Genomic DNA, 10541 nt, shown 5'->3' with positions numbered 1-10541 from the left:
CTGCATCACAGTTTGCTTTGCAAGGCTTGCTCAATCACACAGGAGCTACAGAGCAAAGTTTCTATTTTATCCATTAGCTGAAACTCCTCCCTTGGGGAGGAAGGGGGGGGGAGGCAGAGCTTGCTTTGCCAGGCTCTTTCAATTGCACAGCAGAGCTACTGAGCCAAGCCTCTCTTCCTTCTATTGGCTGAAGCTCCTCTCTTTCCTGGTCCCCTGGATCAGGCAGAACTTTCTTTGCCCAGTTCCCTGGATCCCATGGGAGAAATACAAAGAAAGCACCTTTATGACCAACGAGTGCTAATATTTTAAGCATGTTTTATTTTAAGGTTTTGATTTTGGTTTTGGTTTTTAAAAAATCTTTGTGTTTGTCTGTGTCCTTTATAAAGTTTATATCTCTGCTACCTAATCTTAAATAGGAACACACATGGCCTGGCCCAACAAGGTCTCATTTATGTCAGGTCCGGCCCTCATAACAAATGAGTTTGGCACCCCTGCACTAAATAATCATTTTAATTCAATTTGTTATTAGATTTTATTGTGTGAAATGGAAAAATGCACTTGCAAATGGTCACTGTATGAAAGCACCCGATATGACACTCGTTTTACGTATGGCATAAAAACCTGTAGTTTAAATCTACAGGGAAACTGGAACTTACAAGAGAAGAAAATGAGGATGCAGAAAAGCCAATACTAAGCAAAAGACACATGTTTCGACACATGCCCTCTAGAGACAGCAGTTGCCTTTCTTAATCTTTGTCCCTAGCTTTCCGGATGTCTTGGGACCATTTGGCATAGGAGGTGCTGAAGGGGTCATTCTGCAGGGCTCAGCCTCCTCATATCAAAACATGCTACTGAACACTCAGGCAACCATACAAAACACAGCTGGGAAGTTCCAGCGCTGCAGCTGCTTAGACCTACGAGAACAATAAGAAAAAGAACTTGCTTAACTGGTTTACATTTCTGGTTTATCTTTAACAGAAAGATAAAACAATCTTCAGTGAAAAGTGTGGACTGAAGTATACAGGGCAGAGCAGGGTTTTTTTGTAGAAAAAGCTCAGCGGGAACTCATCTGAATACTAGGCCACACACCCTAATGTCATCATTGTTTTGCACAGGGCTTTTTCTACAAAAAGCAGGAACTCATTTGCATATTAGGCCACACAGCCCTGATGCCAAGCCAGCCAGAACTGCATTCCTGTAGGTTCCTCCTCAAAAGAAAAAGAAAAAGCCCTGGGGCAGAGGATACAGAAGCCAGGTGGAACAGAAACAGGGTTTGGACAGTGACTCTTGAGTCAAAGTGTTTCATCATTTGTCCTTGAAACATTAGAGAATATGCACATGAATTTTTGCCTTCCCTCCAAAGAAACAGTTCCTCTCTCTCCTTCAGAAATGGGGAGGACCCTAAGTGGGACTGTCAGCTTCTGAGCTGGGAAATTCGTAGATATTTTGAAGGTAGACCCTGGGGTGGCAGGGTTTGGGGAGGGGAGGGAGCTCTGGGGGCATAATGATATAGAGTTCATCCTCCAGTAACCATTTTCTCCAGGGAATCTAATCTCTGGAGATCAGTTGTAATTCTGGGAGAATCCCAGGCCTCACCTGGAGGTTGGCAATCCCACCCTTGAGCCCCAATTGCTAGATCCATACCATGGGGCACCCCCTTTTCTGCATACTGAAAGGCTGAACCCTATTCACTGCCATGACAGCTTTGCTCATCTGAGCAAGCTATTCTGCAGGTGTCAACTTGCAAATGTGCAAAATCAACATTTGAGTGTACACCTGCCTCTACACATTCGGCCTTATGGAATGACCTGTCTCAGCAATATTTTTTTTCTAATTTAATTTTATGTTTTCACTGCAGCCTCAGTTTCTACTCGGGAGGCTGACAAACTTTAATTGACTTAAGCTTGGCACCGGCATGTTGGTAAATTCCTGGAGATTGATAGGTGGAGCCTGGGAAGGGCGGGGTTTGTGGAGGAACCAGGGGTGGAATTCTAGCAGGAGGTCCTTTGCATTTAGGCCACACGCCCCTGACGTAGCCAATCCTCCAAGAGCTTACAAGGCTCTTTTTTTTTTTTTTTTGAGAGAAGAATTTTTTATTAAGAAAATAGACATACAAAGAAAAAAGAATAAAAGACATGACATACAAAACAAAAAAGGAAAAATCATACATTCCTAACAAATCCCATCAGAGCATCTACATACAAACAATTAACATTTACAACTAAGCCCAGCCATACCACTGGGAGGTGGAGAGGTTAAGTATCAAAGGAAAAGCTAAAACATGATTACTCCAATGTAAAGCCACTACTTTTAACCCATTTATAAACAGGATCCCAAACCTCTTGACATTTTTGTACATTACCATTTCTTAATCTTGCGGACATTAGATCAGATTCTGCAGCGCCCAGCAACTTATTAATAAATTCATCCCTAGTGGAGGTTTTATCACTTTTCCAATATTTAGCATAAACTATTCTGGCAGTAGTAACTATATACAACAACAGTTTCAATTTGGACAGAGGTAAGTTTTGTCTACAAATATTTAACAAATAAAGTTCCGGTACATGCTTAATTTGTACTTCCAAAATTTTTTGAATCCATATATTAACCTGTGACCAGTATTTTTTAGCCTTTTTACATTGCCACCATATATGAAACAGAGACCCTTTAGCTTCATGACATTTCCAACATTTATCAGAATACATGGGGTAAATTCTAGCCAACCTGTCTGGTGTAAGGTACCATCTATATACCATTTTATATAAGTTTTCTTTCAATTCTGCTGGCTTAATCAACTTTAGGTTCTGTTTCCATAATTTTTCCCATTCTCCAAATCTATGCTGTAACCAAAATCTTTCAACCAACGTATCCATGCTTCTTTCACCACCTCATCTTGCATCTTAGTTTGCAATAGCCAATCATAAACTTTAGAAATTATCTTCTGTTTGGAATCCAAAATAAGATCTAATTCCATCGGCGTATTCGTGAAGCCTTTTTCCTTGTCCTTACGAAATCTTGATTTAATTTGACACTGAAGCCACCAACTTAGCTTAGGAAGCTCCTCCTCAATCAGTTCATTCTGGTCATTCAACAAATAAGTGTAATCTTGTAAATTGTCCCAATTATACAAGTTTGGATGAGTCAGAGCTTCTATCGGAGAGAGCCACTTGGGAGTATAAGTGTATTGATCTTTAATTTCATTCCAAACCTTGTACAGAGATCTTCTTATTTCATGTCTAAAAAAAAGACCAGTTTTAACCGGAGCACGATACCACATATAGCTATGCCAGCCTTCACCCAGGCCGGCCCCTTCAATAGCCAGTAATTTTCTATTATCCAACTTGCACCAAACTCTCAACCAAGCAATACAGGAAGCCTTGTAATACAAATTCCAATCTGGTAGGGCTAGGCCACCCCTTAGTTTACTATCTTGTAAAACTTTCAGTTTGATTCTAGGTTTTTTGCCTTGCCAGATAAAAGTCTTAATCATGGAGTTGAGTTGCTGGAAAAAGGATTTAGGTAGAGTAATTGGAATTGTTTGAAACAGGAATAAAACCCTCGGAAGAGTATTCATTTTAATTGTAGCAATTCTACCTAAAAGTGAGATTTGAAGATCTTTCCAGTTGGTTAAGTCCTTACGAACTTCCTTCAATACTTTCCCATAGTTATCTCTATATAATGACTTTAAATCACTCGTAAAATAGATTCCCAAGTACTTTATCTTCTTTTCATGCTTAAACCCTGAGAGATGCTCTAATACTTCAATTTGATTTTTGTCCATATTTTTCGTTAAAATTTTGGTCTTAACAACGTTCAATCTAAATCCGGATACTCCTCCAAACTCACTTAACCGCTGCTTTAAAGGAACAATCGATGAGGAGGGGTGTTCCAAAGTAATTACAAGGCTCTTTTTTGTAAGCTCTCAGAGGATTGGCTACATCAGGGGTGTGTGGCTAATATGCAAAGGACCTCCTGCTAGAATTCCACCACCGAATGAATCAATAGTAGGTGATGTGAAAGAGCTTCTCCCAAGAGCCTAGACAGCCTGCTAATACTGACCTTGACAGATCAATGGGGTGACACAGGAGAAGGCAGCTTTATGGTCCTTCCTAAGTGGTGCCCTTGTGTGATCCATGCACTTGTACACATGTGTGCATGTGTGTGTGTGCAGATATACATCTGGTAAGCTCTGAATGTAGTAGCTTGTCCATATACATAATCCTAGCAGGGTTATATTTGCTGAGGGTCAACAGTTGGAAATCAACCAAAGAGGAAGAGCAGGGCATTGCTGAGCTGGGTTAGACGGGACCCAAGGATGGTTGAGCAAGTCTAAATTCCAGTCTCTCTCCTATCTCTCCAGCCCTTGACAAACATTCAGGCTGGATTTTGCTGAACAAGTCCATGTGAATTTTCATACAGTCTGGCCTCACTAGGTCATCAATATCCCAGAAGGAGAATGAGCTTCACATATTGTGCTATTACAAAAGTGCCCATGGGAAAAAAAGAAACGACACCACACCACCACCACACACACAGAAATTCGTCTGATCACCGATCCCTGTTATGTTGTTTCAGGAATCTGTGAGGACTGGAAGAATCACCTGACACCAAAGCAAGAAGAACACTTTGACTGTGTTTATCAGGAGAAGATGCAGGATATCAGTGTGGCCTTCCCATGGGACTGAAGAATGCCCGATTGTTCCTTGCCATGGATAGCATCTTCACACTTATAGGCCCAGCTTGGCCAAATTCCTCCTGCCAAGAAACGAGATCCTGTCAAATATGGAATTCTTGACTTGCCTATATGATCAGATGACTGAGCAACAATGTCTTGGTCCACACAGCAGAAAGTAATACAAAGTTAAAAGGTATTCAAAGTTGAGTGCCAGAAATTGCTCTTTAGAAAATATATCCTTATGTGCCTTTCAGGAGTCCTGTATATCTGTGTTTGAATGTTTGGTTGACAAACTTCCTTTCAAGGGCTGTGGTTATTAGTTGCCTTATGTCACTGTGCTATTTGCCTCAGAAAGTACGTAATATTCCCTCCTCTCGATCCTCTTCATAGTGAGCACTGTGTTCCTCCAGATGAACATCCACCGTGGAAGTCCAAATCCAAATCCCTTTATTGGCATAGAAATAAAAAGTACAGCATAGCAAATTTACATGGAGTTTCAGCTATAAAAACCAATCAAACAACAAGGGGAGCCAGTCTTTTGCTCCCTGATTGTTATGGCAGCCAAAAGGTACTTTGCAACTAGGCTTGTGATATGGGAACATTGGTCAGATAGTAGAAAAAAAACTAACTTCGCTTCCGGTAATCCATAAAAATTAGACAGAATAGGTTTGATTATGCAGTCCCACACTTCCCCATAAAAATCACAATAAAGTAAGAAATGGGCGACCATTTCAAGGTGCCTTCCATTACATGGGCAGACTCTATCCTGATAAGGGCTGTTGGCAAACCTCCCAGACAATACCGCTGAGGGTAGAACATTGAGTCTTGCTAACATAAAAGAGCGGCATAACTGGGGTGAAGTAATCTGGGAAAGGTAGGCAGCAGGCATCCCATGATCTGGGAAGAAACCAAATGCTAAAGGGGAACAAATTTTATGTCCAGAAGAACAAAGGGACTGCTTCAGATAGATCGGAGGGGGGATTTGTTCTTGCTGATCAGATACAATGGTCAGAGGGTCAAAAAAAAATGGTGGAAATGGTCTATCCAGACCTCGGCAGGAATAGAATGTCTAGAACAGTGGCGCTTCACATCAGAAGCACCAGTAACTAATGACCAGAAAAGCTTACGGAGTAGATGAACTAATAAGTAAATCCCAGTTCTTAATAGATAATTGTCTTTTCTTTTGAGCCACTGTATCTTTAAGCTTATTTTTCAGTTCGAAGTAGCTCAGGGGGATATTAGCAGTGAGGCTGTTATGATAAGTGTGATATACTGCACGCAGCTGGCGTTTCAGTTTTTGGCATTCCTTATCATACCATGGGTCTGTCTTCCGAACAAGGGGACTGGATTTAGCTGTCAATTGCTGTTTATAAAAGTTAATTATAGCAGAAGTTATATTGCTAGAAATTTGAAGGGCCTCGGAAGGGTCTGCAGCTTTGGCAAGTTGCTGATTTAATTTCATTAATTTATTTGTTTGGAGCAACAGGTTAATGCTTTCTCGAACTGTCTCTGTCCATTTGACTCTTGGAGGGGCAGGCATATCGACAGGACCCAGAGATTAATGGCTAACAGCCTCAAATTTTAGTAAGGTAATCAATGGAAAATGGTCACTGTCCAAGCTCTCACCCACTAAAAAGTTCACAATAAGTTTTCTCAGATTGGGAGAAACAATAACATAATCGACAACACTACTGCCTAATCTGGAACTAAATGTGTACTCTAGGGTTGCCAATCCCCAGGTGGGGCAGGGGATCCCCCGGTTTGGAGGCCCTCCCCCCGCTTCAGGGTCATCAGAAAGTGGGGGGAGGGGAGGGGAATGTCTTCTGGGAACTCTGTTATTCGCTGTGGAGATTTATTCCCATAGAAAATCATGGAGAATTGATCCGCGGGTATCTGGGGCTCTGAGGGGGCTGTTTTCTGGGGTAGATGCACCAATTTTTCAGTATAGCATCTAGTGCCTCTCCCCAAAATACCCCCCAAGTTTCAAAATGATTGGACCAGGGGGTCCAATCCTTTGAGCCCCAAAAGAAGGTGCCCCTATCCTTCATTATTTCCTATGGAAGGAAGGCATTGAAAAGGTGTGCCGTCCCTTTAAATGTGATGGCCAGAACTCCCTTTGGAGTTCAATGATGCTTGTCACAGCCTCGATCTTGGCTTCACCCCCAAAGTCTCCTGGCTCCACCCCCAAAGTCCCCAGATATTTCTTGAATTGGACTTGGCAACCCTAGTGTACTCCCCCAGCAAGTCACGTCGCATAGACCCATTTGATATAGATCTATTAGAGGGGATCCAAAAATTTGCTTGGAATACTCCTGCTGTATTAACATGGGGGTCCTTAGAGTTCCTTGAAAAAATGAGGAATTCGAGGAGGGAGTCGTGCAGGTCAAGACCCAAGGAAGTCCCTTTTGTGTGCAAATCACCGGCAGTTCATCTCAGTTCTGTACATGACTATTAACAGGACCTCTGAGGAATTTTATGAAGTGGTGCAAAAATATTTCAGGGTTCCTTTCCCCATTAGCCATCTTTTTTTTTTAGCCACTATGATTTTAGACATAAAGTCAAAAAGTTTTTTTTTTTTAAAGGCTTTGCATTTACTTAAAAATGAGCTTTTCTTGCCCCTTGTGAAAAATTTCTAATGATAGTTATCAAAATTAATTGTTATGACAATGCTTGATTCAATACTTATCAGGACCAGTACAAAAAACACAATGCTCAGTTAACACAAGCTGTATAATAAATTATATTAAAGAAGAATAAAGAATAATGTGAGTGTAAATTTCTGAAACACTACAAAGGATACAAATCCCATCTATATATGACAAAGTACAATGCAGACTTCACAATAGAGCACTTGCATAAATGCATACAAAAAGTTAGTCCATTTCAAGGGAACTCTTGTTCCTTGCAAGGTGCTGGTGTTGCCCAAAGGAATTCAATACTTAGCCTGGTCAATTCTACAATATATTCTTGAGACATTGTAGACTTTAAAAATGCTTAATCTGCTTGAATTTGCTAAATGATCTCTCTGCAGAAGCTACTGTTGGCCAGTCACACACTCTCCACCTAACCTACCTCACAAGGTTGTTGAGAAAACAAAATGGAGGAGAGAACAATGTAAGCTGCTTTGGGGAGAGATGTGGGGTAAAAATGACTTGAATCAATATTTCTCAACTGACCCTGGGAAATACTGTGATACATTTGTGCAAATGTGGCTCCCAATAGTTACTTGCCTTGTTGAACATGATATACTTCCTATCAATCCCTATTACTCTGATCTGGTTTATTTTTAAATTATCTGAAAGTAGATTATAGTTGAAAGTATAATTGCAGTCATGAACCTTTTAAAATATTATACCATTTTATCTGAAATATTATGTTAGTGGTAATTACCTGTAATAAGATTGTTGCTTGGTTATTTTATGATATTTGAATGTAGATTGTAGAATGCAGAATTTTGTTTATTAATAACCTACTAGTTTATTTTTTTTTAAAAAAAAATTAAAAAATGACTTGACTGGAAGTAACACTGAGGCCTGGGAGAAGAACTTTATACTAATTCAAAAGACTTTTAGCGGGCATGGGAAAAGGGGAGCTGTTATCCTGTAACCTATAAGTGCCAAGGGTCTGCCAATTCAATTTAGTCTGGCAAGACTCAATCTTGCTATGCATGTCATTAATGTTTGCTTCAAGCCTCATCATTAAAAGCTTCTTTGAATCAACCTAAGGAGGCTTGTGATTGAATTTGGGCAAAACCTTGTAGATGGTCATCAGGATACTGTTTTGATAAATATAAATCTTTTCCTTTCAAATCACTTTTAGAGAAGGTGAGGTGTTTCCACAAGAAACAGAAATTTTCAAGTCAGTTGATTTACAGCCTTGAATCTTATAGTTAATCCTTCTACAACACTGACTACTAAACATAAAACACTGATTTTTCTGAAGTAGGCTTCTTCTGGTGAATCATCTGTGTTATTGTATGGTCCTAGAAAGCCCAACCCTTGCTCCCAGGTGCTGAACCACAGCCACCTGGGCCAGCCAGAAGCCTTCTAGACCTTCTATGTATGGTCCTGGAAAGCCCTACTCCTGCTCCCATGTGCTGAACCACATAAGAGCATAAGAGAAGTCATGTTGGATCAGGCCAATGGCCCATCCAGTCCAACACTCTGTGTCACACAGGAGCCAAACAAACAAACCACAGCCACTTGGGCCTAGGGATGCCAACCTCTAGGTGGGGCCTGGAGAGATCCTGCCTTACAACTGATCTCCAGCTGGCAGAAATCAGCTCCCATTGAGAAAATGGCTGCTTTGAAAGGTGGACTCTATGGCAGTGTATCCTGCTGAGGCCCCTCACCTCTCCAAACCCTGCCATATCCCAGATAGTTCCCAAAGTCTCCAGGGATTTTCCAGTAAAGACCTGGAAACCCTACCTAAGTCAGCCAGGAGCCTCAAGGGATCTAGACCTTCTGTGTATGATCCTAGAAAGTCCTACTCCTGCTCCCAGGCACTGGACCACAGCCATCTGGGCCAGCCAGGAGCCCTGGGGGTACTAAGCCTATTACCAGAGGGTTTTTGCCTCCCAGGTTCTCCTCTGAGGTTTTCTGCACACGCTCAGTAAGTAACTCCAGACATCAAAAGACGGGGAAATACTTCAGTTTTAGCAAGCTGCTCAAATTACAAAGAGTTCACGGTAGGTAGGTTCTAAGGCACAAGCACTAGCAGAGAAAAGAAACAATAATGTTGAGCTACGTCTGACTGAAAGCTATCTTGCTATGTACTGACAGTGGGCTGGCTTGCTCATCGGGTGCAGGTCTGTCAGACAGTTCTTGCTTGGTTGAGAGAGAAGACTCCATCTTGTGTCAGATGGTCCATGTTGTGGGAGGATCAACAACACAGATCCTTCTCAGCTGTTGATGGAATAGCTGGTTTTCTCCTCTCTGAAGAAGGCATTTCAGTCATTCTTGCCTTAGCCTATGAACCAATCAGCCACCCAGGGCATGCTTAGCTACTTGGCACCAGGAAACTGAAACAAGTTAGGGAGATTTCCAGAGATGGTTATCTTAACAGCCAAAAGCCACTTGTTTGCAGTCCAAACAAGTATATTGCCTCTAGCAGGCTGAGCCAGAGGCCTGCAAGAACTTACAGGCTAAGAAAACTGATAAACCCAAAAAACACCAAGACTTAATGACACTTATTCCTTACAGAATTATGACTCAATTATAGTTTTTGACCAAACAGAATCAGGTGACGGTGACATCCAATCAGCACATGTTCTTGCTGGAACCCTCTAGAAAATCACCTCATCATCCCTCCTATCCTATGGGTCACAGGTTCTCGGGAGAAGCTAATTACTGCATTTCCAGTTCTGGCCTTTAAGATGATAAGGGCAGTGGAGGCCAAGAGACCAATAAGAAATACCCCACGGGTGGAAGAAGCCAAATATCATTTGCTCCTGCTGGAATTCATTTGCGGGGGGTCAGGGGCAATGCTCCATCTAAGCGGTGGAGACTTGTGAGCAAAAAGTCTACTTCATGAGCTACTGGCATTAAAGTTGTTAGTAAGCAATTTGGCTACTGCATAAATTAGTGTACTCTGGGGCTATCCTTCCTGAGGTGAGAAAAATGTGTGAGCCAGAGGCTAAAATACTGTGAGCTAGCTCACACTAACTCAGCTTAGAGGGAACATGGGTTCAGGGGTTCTTTGATTCACAGGGTTACATTTCTGTTTAATATTTAACCGATAGAACAAACAACCTTCAGTGAAAAGACTGGACTGCAACCTATTGAGCAGAGAATTCATAAGCCAGTCAGGACAGGAGGAAGATTTGGACAGTGACTCTTGAATCAAAGTGTTACAAGTGTGTCTTCAT

Source organism: Heteronotia binoei, chromosome 17 (genome assembly GCF_032191835.1).
Source record: "Heteronotia binoei isolate CCM8104 ecotype False Entrance Well chromosome 17, APGP_CSIRO_Hbin_v1, whole genome shotgun sequence".
NCBI lineage: Eukaryota > Metazoa > Chordata > Lepidosauria > Squamata > Gekkonidae > Heteronotia > Heteronotia binoei.
Note: the sequence above shows the minus strand (reverse complement) of the source record.